At 39.3% G+C, this 17,670-nt stretch overlaps 1 pseudogene; it reads right to left on the minus strand.

Moving 5' to 3' along the window:
• Positions 1-563: 563 nt before the first annotated feature.
• LOC110693393 lies at positions 564-17,160 on the minus strand (annotated as a pseudogene).
• Between the last annotated feature and the right edge of the window lie 510 nt (positions 17,161-17,670).

Here is a 17,670-nt window from a genome sequence, read left to right on the forward strand (position 1 = left end):
TGCATTAGGAATGATAAATCATATTAGGCCCTCCCCTAGATCATTGGGCCGTATATAAAGCTCAAACCGGGCCCAGTTTAGTAAATTGGCCATAACTTCCTCAATATTCATCAGAATTGGGCTTATAATATATCGTTGGAAAGGTCTTTGCAAACCCCATCCAACTACACCACTATTGGACCCATATCATGGACCAACCAAACTGGATTGGCTGTTTTATTAAAATAAAGTTTTCAAAATCAGGGAGAAGAGAAAAGAAATAAAACTTTCCGCTACACTAGACCTTTCCACACTTCGTTTCATTCGATTATGATTCGACGTGAAAGGCACTCATCACTGGGTTTGGTTTTGGGGAGACACAAATGGGTGTCTATAGTGTGGAACTCACAGCCTACATAAGCACCAACTTAGGAAATGGCTTAAGGCCACAAAAATCCAGAATGGATTTCATGTCTAAAAAGATATGTTAGTCCTTGATAGACTTGCAAATGGGTCAAACCCATTGGCTGTGTAAGTCTATTTGGATTCTTCTAGCGATTGCTGAAATCTTTCGATTACGAAATTTAGCAATTGGACGTCAAAACCGTCTTCTTGAAATGTTCTTGACGGAGGATATGCTCCACTGAAGGAGATGTTGCCCTGGCTTGAATTTTTGGAAACATATTCGGTAATTTTAGCACAGGCCCATCACAAGAACCCTAAATTGACATTGTTAACGCATATCCTAGAGCACGCACCACTGGGACAACTACTGCATTGCCGACTTGAATGTACCTGTAAAAAGAGTAATCAAGAGATACCAAATAACAAGAAACAAATCTTCTGGATATTCTCTTAACCAAAAAGAGACCAAAACAAAAATTTTGAGATGAAACTAGTTATACCTCGCTTTTACTGGACCCTTAAGTTGGTAGTAATCCGCAAACACCCTGCAGTCTTACATTCTCCCTTATTGTTAACACACGATCTTGAGGGGGTGAAGCACAATCTGATTGTGGGGATCTGTCCTGGTAACCACAGTTGGAACAGTCTCGTCCCTTAATAATCGTCCAAATGGCCTAAAATTAATTGCATGATACAAAATTAGAAACAAACATAACATTAAGTAGTCATTAAAAGAGTTACCATCAAACAAATCTCTTACTTTGAGGAAGTCCTCCAACAAAGGTCATTGCATAATCTGGAACCTATTTCGAAAGAAATAAATTTTAATACAAGATTAGAGCCCTGAACTTCAAACTTAAAAAGTTTTTGCAAACATATGTTACTTTTGTTGCAAACATGTGAAATTCTTTATATGTTACCAATACTTCAGCATCTTGTCACAAGAATAAGGGTTTGGAATTGTTCACTCTAACATTGTTGCAAAATAAATTATGCACTGCCTTAGTTTAGAAATAAAAGGTAATAAACTTACCAAAGGTTTTCCAGAGGGTAGAAGTTCCCTAGGGACAGCAAGATCCCACTATACTTTGTTATCTTCACGAATCCGCACGCCAGGAAAGTCGCGGAAGTTTGCTCCCTGAGAAAGTGAGAATAGCAGCTCTTAGTTAATATATGCATAAACCCTATTAGAAATAACTAGTAAAACTTGACAAGTATGACAACTACCTTTCTCTTAGGAACCCTACAAACCCTCTGAAAATCATCATTATTCAGTTGAAGGGGCTGGTGGTCATAGAGTGTGAATATCAATTCTAGGCCAACATTAAAACCAAGCATAGCTGTAAGAAAGAATATATTATCAGAAATCAGCAGGCAACCAATGAACTCTACATCAGACTAATCCAAAAAGTCAACAATCTTAGCACTTAAACCCTCAACATGAAGCAAAAAGTTAGATTCAGCTAACTACCATATATCCTTAGTCATTCTGATGAAGCGTTGGAACTCTGTTTTTGGAGCACAACTATATGGCATCTCATCTCGGTGCTCTACATTGGTTACCTATTTTGCCATCATGCATAGACCACAACATTACCAACTCAAAGCAAACACAATAGAGTTCAATTAGGATTTGTTTTTATTATTAGATTTGTCATAACCAATGATTCAATTACTTACCTTTGGCAAATCAGATATTGCATGACCAAGATATAGTTTGTTTGCTAATTGCTCCGAGTGCCTTTCGTTATAGGCAAATGTGTTTATCTGCAATACATTTAAGAGTTTTATTGTAAGATTGCAATAGATAGACAGATGTATCTGCTATTTATAGATGGATAGTGTAGGGAATAATTTCAAGCGTTAAACCCCTAGCTTGAACCCCACTGTGATCATACACTAAAGTACGGTGGCGTCCAAAAGGGAAGAAGATAGAGCAAAAAGTCGCCAACAAGTTTAAGGAACTTGTAAACCGTTCATAGGATGAAGGTTACACCCCTTAACGATCCAAGATATCGTCAACTCCATAAGGTCTAGAACCAAATAAGAGTTCGGGGATAAAGGTACAAATCCAACCTAAAAGAGATTGAACCTGCCCTAATAATAGGCCTCTACTTTATTCTGATCGTATTCATGTGTGCTTCTTGACTAACATGCAATCAATAGGATTAACCCTAAACCTGTTTATCTATGTTGGTTGAATATAATGCACAGATAAATCTATTATTGGCGATCACTTGAAATTATAATCACATTAACCTTAAACAAGATTATTAATTATCTTATTAAGCGTGATTACAAGTACCAATTCCCTTTAAACAAGCAATAAAGGCGTGATCAAGCCATAACAATAAATATCAAGCAACATAATAAATCATAATAAATAATTATGAATAATAATAAATATCATGATAATAATAATTATAGCAATAATAAAATTATAATCATAATCATCATAAATAAAATAATCATCATCAAAAAAATAATAATAATAATCATAAATTATAACAAAGTTTTTAATACGTAATTTATAGAGAAATGATAAGTGTTTTATTTGTCCACTTATCATGGCTTTTTAAAACACAATTTTGTACTCTTTCCCCTACTCTAATCCCTTTTTATAACTCCTCTTGTGCTAATTTGCATCTTTTGGCTTCCCCGTTTCTTTTTATGTGTGCTCGTGCTTGTAGGTACGATGAAAAATGGGCTAAATAGCATAAGCATGAAGAAATACTCTTTGGAAGCAAAGGAAAGCAGGAGCGGGCGTGCAGCCTGTTAGGAGCGGGCGCTCCTGCCTGAACTTCCACATTCTGCCTCCCCTACACTTTTAGGAGCGGGCGTGCACCTATATAGGAGCGGGCGCTCCTCCCTGTTTTCCTACAAACTGCCTCAAATTGCTGCAGGAGGAGAGGGCGCGCAAGAGCCAGGAGAGGGCGCTCCAGCCTGAGGAGCGGGCGCTCCTCTATGTAGGAGCGGGCGCTCCTCTATGTAGGAGCGGGCGCTCCTCTATGTAGGAGCGGGCGCTCCTCTATGTAGGAGCGGGCGCTTCTACATGCAGACCCGACTTTTTGGGCGGATCTTACAATGTTATTTCGGGGTGTATAAATATGACCCTTGGCTTCAGTTTTCTGGATCTTTTTTCCCTCTTTAGTTTCCTTAGGCCCTTAGTTTCTCTCAACCCTCATTAATTAGCTTAGAACTTCTCAAACTCAATGATTGTAGTAGATTAATTGAAGATTATTCTCTTGAATTCAACAATTTCTCAACTTTGAAGCATTTTAAGTAATCTCTTTCCTCTATCTCTTACTCTTTAATTTCAGTTTTTATTTACTTTGAATTGTTAATTCCTCTCTTAATCTTGATTAATTGTTGTTGCATGTCCAATCTACCTTATTCCTACTACTCCTCTCAACTTTTTAATTTAATGCTTGAATTGGAACTTGTTATTTTGATGTCCTTCACCATGTTTAGTGAGTAGTTAATTAGCTAGGGTTTGGGTGAAGACCCAACCAAGCCATGGGTTGATTGATGTAAGTGCTTGCATGTTCATTTTGGGTTGATGATTGATTGTTAAAGAATTGTTTAATTGCATGTGTAATTGGATGGCCGCTTATTGCTCATGTATTCACTTCTATGCTTACATTGAGAGATGGAGTCTAGTTGTGAGCCTTTTCTTATATGATTATGCTAAATTCCTCTTGATTATGGTTCCTTGTTTGAATGATGTAGTAGTATTAGTTGCAACAATTAGGTGAGAAATCTCAAATGCTTGTGCCTTAATGCTTTCTTGGACCGATCGAAAGACAAACCCGAGTTAGTAGTCTACTTCTCATCGTTAACACTTGGTTGGCCTATCTTGTTAGTTGAGTTTGGTTTAGGAATGCTTAGTGTTGTGGCTTCGAAAGAAGGCAATGTTGGGTGCCCTCTCTATCACCCAATTTGTGTTCATGCTTGCCTATTGTTTTGATCCATTGGTTTGGTTGGAGTCGATCCCTATTTCCCCCTAGTGTTTGTCTCCATAGTAGTTACCTAATCAAAACCCCCAATTTGTGACCGAATTAGCTTACAACCGTTTCATACTCTCGGTGTTCTTCACCCATTCCCTGTTGACACGATCCTCTACTTACCCTAGACTTGTCTTAGGTTAGTTTAGGTAGAATTATTGTTTGGTTTAGGGTAATTGTCCAACGACCGATATATCCTCTACCAAAATGGCGCCGTTGCCGGGGAATGGCGTTAAGCATTGAGTTACTTATGAGATATGTGAGACTAGTTCATTTGTATAGCTTTATTTTTTTTTTCTTTGTTTTCTTTGACTAACCTACTAATCTCCCATCTAGTCTTCTTTGTTTATGCCCAAACGCAGCAATAGGACACTTCCTCTTGTGCCGTTGAATCTTGAGCTTGAAAAAGTAGTCAGGGCAAATCGAAGAGAAAAGAGGGCGATAGCTAGTGGTGCCACATCAAGTGAGGCACAAGTGGTAGTTGAGTCTGATCATTCTAGTTCTAGTGAGTCTAGTGGAGACACCATTCCATTAGAGTCACCAAGGACAAATTCTCCAACTTCTCCACCTCATCACCAATTTAAAATGGCCGCTCCGAACAAGACTTTGAGAGAGTTTGGTGTTCCTCCTCCATATCAAGAAGCAAGTGGGATTGCTACTCCCTCTATTGAAGCAAACAACTTTGAGATAAGGTCCGCCCTTATCACCTTGATTGAGGGTCATAAATTCTCCGGGGCAAAGCATGAAGATCCCATTGCACATCTCAAGCAATTCACACGGTATTGTAGCACCGTAAAGGAAAATGGGGTGACTTCGGAGTACATTCTCTTAAGCATGTTCAAATTCTCTTTAACGGGCAAGGCAAGTGATTGGCTTGATAGGTTACCTCCGAACTCATTGAATACATGGAATGAGGTGACTTCGGCATTCCTTGGGAGGTTCATACCTCTTGGGAAAACGGCGGAGTTGAGGTCAAAAGTATCTAACTTCCAACAAGAGCCCGATGAATCCCTCTATGATGCTTGGGAGAGATTCAAGAGCTACCAACAACAATGCCCCCACCATGGCATGGAAGATTGGCTCTTGCTCCATGGGTTTTATAGAGGACTCTTGAGATCGGACCGCATACTCTTAGATGGAGCATCTGGAGGACCTATCATGAACAAGCCACCCACGGAGGCACTAAAGATCATAGAGGATGTAGTTCAAAACTACACCGATTGGAGCCCCTATGAGAGAAGAATTTCCAAGAAATGAGGAAAGTATGAGGTAAATGCTATAAACATGATTAATTCAAAATTAGATGCTTTATCTTCTAAGTTTGATCAATTGCAATCCTCTTCTCTATCCCCTTCCCCACGTCAAAATTCGCATGCATCTAGTTCATTGAATGATAACATGTCAATACAAATGATGTCTTATGATGCTTGTGGAAGTGATGATCATGTGACTTAGGAATGCTATTTGCTAAATGATGCATGTTCCCCCTCCCCTTCCATGGAACAAGTAAATGCAATCAACAATGGTCAAACCAATCCTAGGTATGACCCTTATTCCAACACCTACAATGAGGGATGGAAACATCACCCAAACTTTGGTTGGAAAGGGGGCCAAACCCAAGGAAATGGTCAAGGTCAATATAGTGGCCAAAGGAATGTTCAAAATAATCAAGGAAACTATAGGAACCAAGGTAATGGTAACTATGTGTCAAACAACCAAGTAAATCAACAAAATGACAATAGGTATCACCAAAGAGGTCAATATTCGTCTAATCATAACCCACCCGGTTTTAATGGAGGAAATAGACCTACCCTTGCTCCTATCCCTCAACCTCCTCTCCAACTTCAAGATCCCCCTCCTAAGTCAAGTCTAGAAACAACAATGGAAAAATTTGTTAATGCTCAAACCAAGAAAACCAATGACTTAGAGGAGTCTATCAAGCAAGTGCAAGTCCACAATAAGATGCTAAAAACTCAATTAACTCAATTAGTTAATGCACTTAAAAGTAACAATTCTAGCACCTCTTCTCCTAGTCAAGAAGAACATTAATGACTAGATGTGGGACTAGCATAGATGAAACTCCACCCATGAGCTTGCAAAAAGAGAATGAGAATGAGGAGGTTAGAGAAGGAAAACAATGTGAGGAGTCTAAATCAAGTGAGGATGAGATGGTTGTCATGAGTGAGTCCACCACGGTGAGCTTAACCGAAAATTGTAGTGCAATTATCAAAAACCACTCTCCCACTAAACTAAAAGATCCCGAAAGTTTCTCTATTCCTTGCTCTATAAAAAACGTTTCCTTTGAAAATGCCCTATGTGATCTAGGAGCTAGTGTGAGTTTGATGCCTTTTTCGGTTTATGAGAAGCTTGGTATAGGTGGTTTGGTACCCACTAATATCACTCTTCAACTTGCCGATGGATCCACCAAATTCCCTAAGGGTAAGGTAGAGGATGTCCCTCTCAAGGTTGGTAATTTCACAATTCCAGTTGATTTCATTGTGCTAGGAATGATGGAAGATGCCCTCACCCCTATTATCCTAGGTCGACCTTTCTTAGCAACGGGTGGTGCAATAATTGATGTAAGGGAAGGAAAACTCACATTAAATGTGGGTGATGATGAATTTTGTCTTATTATTGACCCCAAGAGAGGATGTCCTTCCCCCATAAAAGATTGCATGACCTTAGATGCTATTGGTGATAATGATTTGCATATGTTGAGAATGCTTTGTGCTACTAATCCTCTTTTCAATGTCCATGAGTCAAAGCAAGGTTTGGATAGGTTTGATGAGGTGATTTCCATGCTTGCTTGCCTCAAGACTATGCTTGAAGATGGTGAGTTCGATGCTCACAAGGATGAAGAGGGTGACATCAAGGCTTCCAAGAAGAAGAGGAAGGGAAAGTCAAAGAGAAAAAGGAAGAAGGATTCAAAGAAAAATGATGAAAATAAATTTGTTGTAGGTGTTAGTCAAGAAAACAATTCGGTTTTGCCCAAGATGGCAAGTTGTAACAATGAAAACAATGGTGACAATTTGGTTTCGAACTTTATCCCACCTTGAGGATACTTTTCGAATTTGCGTCAAGCTAGTGACGTTAAAGAAGCGCTCCCGGGAGGCAACCCGAGTATTTTTGCTTTTACTCAAGAAAAAGAAAAAAAAAAAGAGAGAGAGATGAAAGAGCTTAAACTAACACTTAACATTTTGAATGTTTTGTTTAGTGGTTTGTTTTGTTGTAGGTAATTTGCTAAAGGATAGCAGAAAATAGGCAGATTCGGCAATTAAAGGTAGGAGCGGGCGCTCCAAACGGAGAGCATGCCCGCTCCACCTTCATTCAAAAGAGGCAGAAACTACAGCAGCATTAGGAGCGGGCGCTCCTTACAACCTGCACGCCCGCTCCTAACAAAGCAGAAGCAAGCAGAATGCCAGCTACAGCCTAGGAGCGGGCGCTCCAATATCCCTGCACGCCCGCTCCTATGTTCAGCTCTCGAAAAAAAATAATAATAATTAAAAAAAATTGAGTTTTGAAAACTAGAAGAATAGATCTCAAGAAGTAGGAGCGGGCGCTCCTACCACCCTGCACGCCCACTCCTACTAACGAAATTGAGGCAGTAAGGACCTCTAACATAGCGCTCCTCAATCCCTGCACGCCCGCTCCTCCCCTGCTGTGTAAAAAAAAGGGATTTCCCCTTATCTCTTTTTACCCTCTTTCATCCCCCACCTCTCATTTACCCATATTCATATTCTCTCTCCTCTTTACCCACCACTTTCTCACTCTAAAAACCCCATTTTTCTACCTTCTCTCATCAAAATCATCATCAAACCTTCACTTTTTTCACTCAAAATTCACAAATTCTTACTCTCCTTCCAATTCTCTTTCTAAAAATCACAAAATTTCACAAAATTGGTCAAAAATTCGAAAACCCACAAAATCTCCATTGAAGAACAAGAGCAAAAAGGTGAAAGCTTGAAGAAGGAGTAGCAAATTTGGGTATTCTTGGAGGATTTTAGAGTATTTTCATACTCTATTTGGTATAATCCACTTCTCTACTCAACTTTCTTTTTCAAATTTTCTTAATTCTTGTTTATTTCATACAAATTGTGTAGTTGATTGCATGATTGGTTGGAATTGAACAATTATTGTTGTTTATGGAGAATTGTTAGAGCAAATTGTGAATGATTTTTAGAATAGTTGAAATTGTGATTGAAAATTGCATAAACATTGTGATTTTGTGAATGTGATTTGTGTGAAATTAGTGAAGTGCATTGTTGTTGGGAATTTGTGTGTTGGAATATATTGTTGGTTGTGTTGTGGAACAGGTACATTTTGATTTTTAAAGGGGGTTTGAAGTTAAGGGTGGTGTGGAGTTGTTTATTGTTGAGTGATATTCTTAAATAGCCTTTTCTAAACCAAAAATGAAGAAATTCATCGGAGGGATTAAGAAAAGAAAGACTAGTGAACCTCAATCATCCTCATCCCCTTCACAACAAGAAAACCCTAACCCACCACCAACCTTAAAAATCGACAAAAGATTTAAAAAGGCATTCGATGACCTTTCCAAACGAAAAATTATCCCAACCCGATTCTATCATCAACAATCAATGCGACTTCTAGGAGTCGATGATGGAATTAGAAGAGTAGCCGAAAACTTTGGTTGGCTAAACTTCTTGAACCTTGGGGAAGAAACCTTTTCTTCCCTAACTCTTGAATTCCTTTCATCAGTTTCTATGAAGCGCATTAGCCTTGAGGATGAGCCATTGGAATGTGAGATAAAATTTAGAATGTTCAATGTCGAAAGAACCTTAACTTTGACGAGATTGAACGAAATTTTTGAATGGCCCACCCTCAACCAAGTCTATGACCCCAATGGTACTTACTTCTCAAGCTATGAGGAGCAAGTGTGGTGGAATACCATTGCGGGGTATCCCAATTTCACAACCCGGTCTAGCCATGCTAGCCACATTATCCACCCCGTCCTTCGAATTTTTATGCGAATCATGAGCTATGCTTGTTTTTCTAAACAAGACTTAGGGAAGCTAACTAAAGAGGAGATCAAATGCCTCTTTCTAGCTTCAAGATTCGAAGGAAATGTGGAAGGGTATGTGAACATGGGATACTTGTTCATCAAAAGATGTATCGAAATAAGGGAAAGTGGAGAGATGAGTGGAGAAATTAGATGCGGGGGAATGGTTTCAATTATTGCGAATAAGCTAGGGTTTGGGTCTTATCTAGACCAAATGACCCCGGTCCAAGGTTCTAACATGCTTGATCTTAAGGCGCTTAGTGATATGAAGTTCCTTAGTGAAATTGAGGGCCGTAATATTCGCTATAGTTGGAAAGTCAATGGGAAGCATTATTGCACTCTCCCAAACTCGGCGGTTAATAGCTCGGTGGGGACTACGTGGCAAGTGCCACGTGAGTAGCCCCCACGTGGTATGGCCGGTAATGACGAGGATGTACTTATACCCCATCGTGCGAGTACATCCTCCATCCCCCGATCTAGGGTAGGTGGTTCCTCCTCTTCCTCTTCCCTATTTGATGTAGAATATGCTTTCAACCAACTGAATTTAACTAACCAAAGACTCCTTGAGCAAAATGAATATCAAAGTTTTGTAGCGGAAAGAAGCTACCAACATCAAGTTGAGAGGGGAGACTTTCCCCCTTACCTCAACTATCCCAACCGACCCGTTCAACAAGGGCCGGTTCCGGGTTGGCATAATGGTCAACCCACCTACCCTTTTTGGCAAGGCCCGCGCCATTCAATTGATGAGCTTCGCTCCTACCCACTCTATGACTACACCCAACCCGGGGGATGTGATTACAGGGGCGGCCCTAGCTATTACTACGTCCCCGAGGTTGGTGGTGCTAGTTCATCTTCGGAGGTGCTCGATCCCCCCCTAAGGGGGCATTACGGGTTTCCACCCGGCTATGATGGTGGTTGGGGTGAGCAAGGTGTGCCGGACTTTGGCCATTACCGCACTTGCCCCAACTATGATCTACCTCCTTATGTAGACGCCCCGGCCACTTCTAGTGATTTAGATATTAACTACAATTATCACTATTCGTCGGGACGCCGACATAATTAGATGGTCTAGACATTCTAGTTACCGTTTCATTGCCCCTTTCACTTCTTGGGACACTGAGGACGGTGCCAATCCCAAGCTTGGGGGAGGTTACTTCATTGCCTATTTTGTTTCATTGAAACGTTGACTAAATGTCTAGCTTGGGGGAGTATTTAGGCCTTGCATAGAGTTGGGATTTGATGTTGCTAGTTTTGTGCTTAATTTGATTATGCTCCGTTTATCTTGGTTGGTTAGTTAATGGTTGAATGTTTGCATTTTGATGAACTTGGTTTGGTTTATGTGCTTCACCTTTGATGATGATATTTGTTGATGAGCCTCCTCTCCTTCCCTAAAATCCAAAACCTAAAAATCCAATGCCCTTAATCCAAATTCTTTAGTTAGTTTCTCCTCTCCTCCTCTTCTCCTCCCCTCTCCTAATCTTCTTTAGCTAGTTCCTCTTCCCTTAATCCAAATTCTTTAGCTAGTACCTCTTCCCCCCCCCCCTCTTATTTCAAAAAAAAAAAAAAAGTGTTTCCTTTAATTAGTTTAGACTTTGTATATATTATCTTTGCTTGTAGTCATTTGGCTTGATGATTCGATTAGTGTCTTTGATGGTAAAATGAATTCAAGTGAGCTTGTGATATAATCGCCTTAGTTTTGCAAATGACGGTTTATTTATGAATTGTGGAATGATTGTTTAACTCTTATGTGTATGATCCACTCATAATAGTCCTTGTTTGCTTTGCTACTAATCACTACTCTTTTACCACCTTGTATATAAGAGACACTACTACATCAAGATCAATGGTAACTCCTTCCCCTCTATTCTTGTTTGTATTTTCCTCTTAGTCCCTTTAAAACTTTAAGTAAAAAAAATAATAATAATAATAATAATAATAAAATAGTCCTCAATGATGATATTGGATTGCATGTGATGGATATTTTCTTTCTTTTGGTAATAAAATTTCGAGCATGGTTTAGATGCCCTTGGTTGAACATAGAATTGGCTAGTTTAGGCTAGTGTGAGAATAACCTTACCGAATGTACGAAACTAAAAGTCTAGGATTGTGGTAAGAAGGTGTCGCCCATATCAAAGGAATTTGAACCCCGAAAGGTAGTAATTGATCCCACATTGTTCCCAAAAGTGAGGTTGTAATATTTTTTTTTTCAAGCCTACTACATTTTGAATGAGTGGCAAGGATCCTCTTTGATTTAGTACCTAGATCGAGAACTTGAGTCCTAACTCCCAAGATCGCGGCCTAAACTACTCTTAGTAATATGAAGGTTGTTATGATTGTTCATTCGCACAAAGTTAAGGCATGTCATTCTTGTTTCCTTAGTTCAATCTTTAAGTTATTATAAATAATAGTTTGTGATGTAAATGCCCAAGTTTGAAAAAAAAAAAAAAAAAAAAAAAAAAAAAAAGAAGAAGAAGAAGAAGAAAAAGAAAAAAAGAAAGAAAAGAAGTGATGAATAGCCACCACCCTAGCAATTAAACAAGCTTGGGGGTGCGTTTTTGTTTCAAGTTTATTCATAGTTTGTAATTTGGGTCAAAGTTAAAAACCTCTTTAGGTTTGCTCTTAGTGCTATATATCTTAGCTTGACTTTAATTGCAAAGCACTTCTAGTTTTCTCTATGCCTTAACTTTGTGCCGTAATCCTTGATTCTTGTAATGTTAGTAGAGTAGTTGAAGCCATAATCGTTGGAGGGAGTTGGTTCACAAGCATATGGAGAGGGTACTTATCATTGAGATGTCGAGTGTTCTAAACCTTCTTTTGTCTATTTTTCTTCCGGCTCCTTCGAGGAGTCATGAGACACTACCATTAGGGGGAATTTGAACTTTGTGTTGGGGACGCGGTAAGATTGGTTGAATGGACCAAAGTTGAGTACATTCGGGAAGGTTAGCTAGGCCTTGGCTAGTCATAACCGTGGTTGATCTTAGGCATATACCTCATGCTCGAGTTTTATTGCTTAAGGATTCTTTTATCTTTACATGTGCTTTTCTTTGAGCGGACTAATCTATTGGTTTCTTTTGCGCCAAGTGAATTGCTTAGGGACAAGCAATTGGCTAGCTTGGGGGAATTTGATAAGTGTTTTATTTGTCCACTTATCATGGCTTTTTAAAACACAATTTTGTACTCTTTCCCCTACTCTAATCCCTTTTCTAACTCCTCTTGTGCTAATTTGCATCTTTTGGCTTCCCCGTTTCTTTTTATGTGTGTGCTCGTGCTTGTAGGTACGATGAAAAATGGGCTAAATAGCATAAGCATGAAGAAATACTCTTTGGAAGCAAAGGAAAGCAGGAGCGGGCGTGCAGCCTGTTAGGAGCGGGCGCTCCTGCCTGAACTGCCACATTCTGCCTCCCCTGCACTTTTAGGAGCGGGCGTGCACCTATATAGGAGCGGGCGCTCCTCCCTGTTTTCCTACAAACTGCCTTAAATTGCTGCAGGAGGAGAGGGCGCGCAAGAGCCAGGAGAGGGCGCTCCAGCCTGAGGAGCGGGCGCTCCTACATGCAGACCCAACTTTTTGGGCGGATCTTACAATGTTATTTCGGGGTGTATAAATATGACCCTTGGCTTCAGTTTTCTGGATCTTTTTTCCCTCTTTAGTTTCCTTAGGCCCTTAGTTTCTCTCAACCCTTATTAATTAGCTTAGAACTTCTCAAACTCAATGATTGTAGTAGATTAATTGAAGATTATTCTCTTGAATTCAACAATTTCTCAACTTTGAAGCATTTTAAGTAATCTCTTTCCTCTATCTCTTACTCTTTAATTTCAGTTTTTATTTACTTTGAATTGTTAATTCCTCTCTTAATCTTGCTTAATTGTTGTTGCATGTCCAATCTACCTTATTCCTACTACTCCTCTCAACTTGTTAATTTAATGCTTGAATCGGAACTTGTTATTTTGATGTCCTTCACCATGTTTAGTGAGTAGTTAATTAGCTAGGGGTTGGGTGAAGACCCAACCAAGCCATGGGTTGATTGATGTATGTGCTTGCATGTTCATTTTGGGTTGATGATTGATTGTTAAAGAATTGGTTAATTGCATGTGTAATTGGATGGCCGCTTATTGCTCATGTATTCACTTCTATGCTTACATTGAGAGATGGAGTCTAGTTGTGAGCCTTTTCTTATATGATTATGCTAAATTCCTCTTGATTATGGTTCCTTGTTTGAATGATGTAGTAGTATTAGTTGCAACAATTAGGTGAGAAATCTCAATTGCTTGTGCCTTAATGCTTTCTTGGACCGATCGAAAGACAAACCCGAGTTAGTAGTCTACTTCTCATCGTTAAGACTTGGTTGGCCTATCTTCTTAGTTGAGTTTGGTTTAGGAATGCTTAGTGTTGTGGCTTCGAAAGAAGGCAATGTTGAGTGCCCTCTCTATCACCCAATTTGTGTTCATGCTTGCCTATTGTTTTGATCCATTGGTTTGGTTGGAGTCGATCCCTATTTCCCCCTAGTGTTTGTCTCCATAGTAGTTACCTAATCAAAACCCCCAATTTGTGACCGAATTAGCTTACAACCATTTCATACTCTCGGTGTTCTTCACCCATTCCCTATGGACACGATCCTCTACTTACCCTAGACTTGTCTTAGGTTAGTTTAGGTAGAATTATTGTTTGGTTTAGGGTAATTGTCCAACGACCGATATATCCTCTACCAAGAAATCAGCCAAAAAGATAAAATATCAAAACAGAGCACTTGGCGCACGTAAAACAGAGCTGGCGCCAACCCTGGCTAATTGGCGCCAGGCGCCAATGGCTAGCACCAGGCGCCAATGGCTGGCGCCAAGCGCCAGGCTTGGTTCCAAGCACCAATGCCTGGAGTCAGGCGCCAGGCCTATTTTCAACGCGTTTTCAAAAATCAGATAAGTTTGCCGTACTGGAGGATAAAATCGTATATTTTCCTCAAAAATGCTATTTGATTTTAATTAAAACTCTGAAAAGTCAACAAAAGTCAATTTATCAATGCTAATTGAATTAGATATGAAAAGAACCTTCTAGAAGAATCTAGAAGACTAAAACCATTCCTAATTGCATTAGGAATGATAAATCATATTAGGCCCTCCCCTAGATCATTGGGCTGTATATAAGGCTCAAACCGGGCCCAGTTTAGTAAATTGGCCATAATTTCCTCAATATTCATCGGAATTGGGCTTATAATATATCGTTGGAAAGCTCTTTTCAAGCCTCATCCAAATACACTACTATTGGACCCATATCATGGACCAACCAAACTGGATTGGCTGTTTTCTTAAAATAAGTTTTCAAAAACAGAGAGAAAAGAAAAGAAATTAAAACTATCCGCAACACTGAACTTTCCACACTTTCGCTTCATTCGATTATGATTCGACGCGAAAGGTACTCATCATTGGGTTTGGTTTTGGGGAGACACATTTGGGTGTCTACGGATAGTGATGCAAATTTACCTCAAATTCAGTTGGAATAACACCCCTTAGGACAAGGTCATGAGTAGGCAGTGGATACTGGGGCAATTGCTGCAAAGAACAAACTAGTTAGCCACTTCTAGAGAAAGAGTATTAAAGAGTGATCAATGGAGGAAGAACTAGATAAGAAGTACCAAAACTTATAAGCTTACAAAAAAGCTATAAGATCAGAAGTTATTCTTAAATGCTTATATAAGCCTCCTTCAAAGTTGAATTGAAGGGTATAAATATATTTACTCGTACTAAAACACTTTGAACAATTCCATAGCTCCTAGAAGGTTGAATTAGTTCACCCAAACAAGTCACATAAAAGTCCTCTGGCTTATCAAAACCAATGTTAGCTCTGAATTGTGTGGCTCATTCCCCTGATTGACCTCGTGATCAGGCTTTGTATCAAAAATGCCTCCTTCAATTTCTATGTCGGTTGAATGGTAGACTGTGACTCACTTCCAGGGGCAGTAGTTTTTGTAAGAAAGTTAGGGTTAGAGCCTACGATGCATCAAAGCATAAGCTCAAAAATCCATTAAAGCATAAGTCAACTAGTCAAGTACCTGCTGGTGGTATAATAAAAGTTGAGTAGGGTAGCAAGTACTTCATGTCATAGTAATAATCACAGTCTTGAATAGCCGAAATCTTTGAATCCAAATCTAACTGTAATGTGAACAGTAGAACCGATTTAAGGGTATTGCAATACAAAATTGCTGGAATAAGTTTACAGACAAGCAGATTCGTTTTTCAGAAGACTCACATTGGCATCAACCCTCACAATTTTCAGCTTCTCAAGAAGACAATCCAATGGATTGTCATCCATAATCTCTAACTAGAAGATACGCTTAGGCTCCCTTAATTTTATAGAGTCTTTTATAACCTTCACAAATTCAAGATAATGGCAAACAACAATCATTAGGCATAATTATGTAAAACTAATTGTGCAGAACTGCATTGGAAAATAAAAAAAAAGATGCCACAGTCTTCGACTTACAGTGTCTACTGATCTATAATACCATTGTGCCCTGAAGTAGGGAAATCCATCCTCTCCTTCAAACATTTCAACTATCTTACAAATGTATGGCGATGACCAATCTTCAGACTGAGCAAAAAGTTAAAGAAGATAGTAAGGTTTCATAGATAGTTTTTCTCAAATCCATCAGTATGATTGCAAGTGCTAGCTTTTGATGCATAACATAACTGCAGATTCCATTTCGAGTAATACATATTACATATACCACTTATCATGGGATTTCAATTAGACAAGATATAACCTAGATGCAATGCTGGACAATTCAATGCATTGATGTTTCTTTAGAATAGAATTCTAACATTATGCCACTGGGTTAGCAACTTAATCAACTCTCATCATAATAAACTGTATATCACTATGTTATGTCGACACCCTCATTTACCTCGAAAATTGAGTGTCGTATCGCGTCGTGTCCGACACAACACTCTACTTGGATACTCATTTTTAACTATAAACCTGAAGTTTTTTTCTACAAAATGGCCAAGTCCGACACTTCGACACTCGTATCTAAGTAGACACTTAATCCATGTCTGAGTAACATTGGTAAATCATATCACTAACATTAAATACTAAACATCAATTTGATCATGGTATCGAATCTTAATTAACATGTGAAAATAACATAAATTAATCTAATCATAGATATGAAACTCCTTTTATCTCATCTCTTTTATTCCCATTACATCTAAAGCAACGAACTCTAAAGCAAGTCTGGGCGTTGATACGTGAGGTAATTTTTCGTAAAATTGAGAATAACTTATTTTTCATCCAAATTTTTTCATTGGCGAGATAGAGAAAAAGTTCTAGATGGGGCTCCTTGGAACTTTGACAATCAATTATTGCTGTTAAAAGAAATTCACATTGGGGAACAACCTGAATCAATTGACCTGAAATTTTGCCCGTTCTGGATTCAAATTTATAACCTTCCCCTGGACAATAGGACCAGTGATGATGTGAGAACCATTGCGAATAAAATTGGGGCCATCATAGAGGTGGAGGATGATGAACTAGGGTGGGATAAATCGTGGAGAGTTCGAGTAATGGTTGATACCTCTAAACCATTGCACAAAGTTCAGAAAATCAAAATAAAAGAGGCGACATTTCTACAATACAATTTAAGTGCGAACGCTTGTCTTCCTTTTGATTCATGTGTGGCATTCTGGGTCACACCGAGAAAGACTGTCCAAATGTTGCAGAGGATGAGGAACCTGAAGAGAAGCAACGGGGTCTTTGGTTGAGGGCATCTCCGAGAAAGGCAGAGCGAAGATGGTGGAGGAGTTGGGGGAAATAATGGCAAAGAAGAAATCTTTGGTGTTCACTCAGAAATCGGAGAAAATTGCAAATTTTGCTGTTATGAAGGTGGGTGGCAATGGTGATAATTCTTCGGGTGAGGAACAAAATGTGAACTCTGACCAAAATCATGATAATGTTGAGGATGGGGGAGCAATTGTTCAGCAACCACTTTTTCGTTTCTCTAGTGAAGGTGCTCCTGTAGGGAGGGATGATAGGCGTAAGAGGGGGGAAACAAATAGAAAGCGGAAACTTTTGCCTCAGGAGAATGATGATATGGATTTAGGAGAGGGTAATGTGATGTTGGGAACGAAGAGGGTGAGGAAAAAGGAATCTGATGTTATTGCTGATCTGGTGGATCGAGGTGGTGTTGTGAAGAAGAAAGCTCTTTGTTTGACGGATAATTCTGGATTGCGGGTGGCGGAGGCTGTCAATGAGCAGCCCTGCCAAGCTTAATGAGTGTG

This window comes from Chenopodium quinoa, unplaced genomic scaffold, assembly GCF_001683475.1.
Source record: "Chenopodium quinoa cultivar QQ74 unplaced genomic scaffold, ASM168347v1, whole genome shotgun sequence".
Classification (NCBI taxonomy): Eukaryota; Viridiplantae; Streptophyta; class Magnoliopsida; order Caryophyllales; family Amaranthaceae; genus Chenopodium; species Chenopodium quinoa.